Source organism: Onychomys torridus, chromosome 7, assembly GCF_903995425.1.
Source record: "Onychomys torridus chromosome 7, mOncTor1.1, whole genome shotgun sequence".
NCBI classification, from domain to species: Eukaryota; Metazoa; Chordata; class Mammalia; order Rodentia; family Cricetidae; genus Onychomys; species Onychomys torridus.
In genome coordinates this window covers 83,419,806-83,422,038 of record NC_050449.1, presented here as the reverse complement: position 1 = coordinate 83,422,038, position 2,233 = coordinate 83,419,806, and the positions used below count along the sequence as shown (strand labels likewise).

Genomic DNA, 2,233 nt, shown 5'->3' with positions numbered 1-2,233 from the left:
GTTTCTCTGTAGGCTGTTCTACCACTTGGACCATATGACCCAGCAGATATGACAGTATTTAAAGTGTCAATAAAAGATAGAGAAACTATTTGGAGTCTCTGGCAGGTCCCTATAGATGAATCCTAGTCGAGACTCTTGGGGCTTTGGATCAAGGCTCCACCATCATCTCAAATAACTATTTCTACTTCTGTTACAATGACCCTGCTGCCAAGAATACACCTGTGGCCTCATGGGCTGTTCCCAATGGTCAGTTGGCTGAAGAAGAGAAGACTCATTGACTGAGGGCTCACTTCTTGGTGATGCCTGCATAGTATGCAGAACCATCAGTAAATAAAGCTCTCTTCTGAGACAGCCCTGAAGGTCTATAGTAGCCAGAATTTCATGCTGTAGTTGGAAGGAGAAATTAGCACTTGTATGATTATATGCCTGTGGTAGTTTGGATGAGAATGCTTTTCATAAGCTCTACATTTGAACACTTGGTCCCCAGTTGTTGGAATGGTTTGGGAAGAATTAGGAGGTTTGGCCTTGTTAGGCTCTGAGGTTTTATAAAGCCCATCTCTTTCTCTTTCTCTCTCTCTCTCTCTCTCTCTCTCTCTCTCTCTCTCTCTCTCTCTCCCCCCCTCTCTCATATCAAAATATAAGCTCTTAGCTACTGCTCCAGTGCTATGTCTTCTTTTCTGCTGGCATACCCTCTGCCAAGATAATTTTGGACCTCTAACCTTCTGGAACCATGAGCTCCAACTTAATAAGATATCTTGATCACGTTGTCTTAGCACAGCAATAGAAAGGTAGCTAAAGCAGAAGTTGGTGCTAGGAAGTGGACTATAGACCACATATTAGGAAATGAACCAAGATTCAACATATTTAGGAAAATTTAAACAACATCCTGCATATTACCTGACCACATGTAATAAAGCTATAAATCAATTATAATAGAAATGGCATAAAGTACACAAATGCGTGGAAACTAACTATCACACTACTGAATCAAAATTGGATGAAGGCAGAGATTAAGAAGGGACTTTAAAGATTTCTAGAATTGAATGAAAACATAAGACCAAACCTTATGGGACACAATGAAAGCAATCCTAAAGAGATCATTTGCAACACTATGTGCCCACGGAAAAATACTTGAGAGATCTTAAGTTAATAACTTAACAATGTACCCTTAAAGGCCTTAAAAGAACAATAACAGCAATCAACATCTTTTAAAAAGTAGTCAAAAAGTGACAATCAAAATCAAGTCTCACATTCATGAAATAGAAATGGAAAAAAACATAAATAAATGAAATTAAGAGAAGATTAACAAACACTTAGCAAAAATAGCCAAAATAAAGATAAAGACTATTCAAATCAATAAAATTAGAGATGAAAGGGAGACAGTACAAAAGATATCAAGGAAGTTCAGAGAATCATAAAGACTCATTTTAAACGTCAGTCCACAAAACTGGAAAACCTGAAAGAAATGGATGCATTTCTAGCTATATAAAACCACTAAAGTTAAATCAAGATTAAGTAAATAGCTCTTTCTGTCTCCACAGGGAGAGGCGTTGCCACAATGTCTGTGCACCTGCTGAGGATGGTTGTTGGGAACTGCTTCAGATTCCTGATCAAGACAAATAAGCAGCCATACATCACATAGCCCAGTAATCTCAAGGCCTTCAACTCCTTCTGCTATAGCTGGCTGATCACCTGAAAACTGTGCAGATGGAGCCTGTGACCAACTGCAAAGGGGTAATGCTGGTCGTAAAACGCAGATCCAGTTCATGAAAACCAGCTACTTCTATGATCACAGGCACTCCCAGCAACATCATGCGCATGATCAGCAAGAGCAAGTACCTCCTTGATCTGTGCATGGTGGCCATCCACGAGGCCAGTGTCATCCTGTGAAGCCAGAAGCCTGTGGTTGTGAAGAGGAAATAAGGCGCTCCTCAGAAGCAATAAAGAAATAGAGTCCACTGACTTCTTCAACCACTTCAAAAAAAAAAAAAAAAGACTAAGTAAATAATTTAAAGAGACTCATAACATCCAGTGAGGTAGAAAGTATAAACAGTAATTAAAATATCTACAAAATAAGGCTAGAGAGATGAATGGTTTGTTAAGAGTACTAGTTGCTCTTCCAGAGGACCCAGATCAATTCCCACAATGGTATAGTGGCCCACAATTGCCTTTAACTCCAGTTACAGGGAATCCCACACCCTCTTCTGGCCTCTGTGGGTACCAGGCAAGCACA

The 2,233-nt window shown here is 39.7% G+C and overlaps 1 pseudogene; it reads left to right on the top strand.

Moving 5' to 3' along the window:
* The first annotated feature begins 1,558 nt into the window (after positions 1-1,558).
* Positions 1,559-1,923, top strand: LOC118586720 (annotated as a pseudogene).
* The last annotated feature ends 310 nt before the right edge of the window (positions 1,924-2,233 follow it).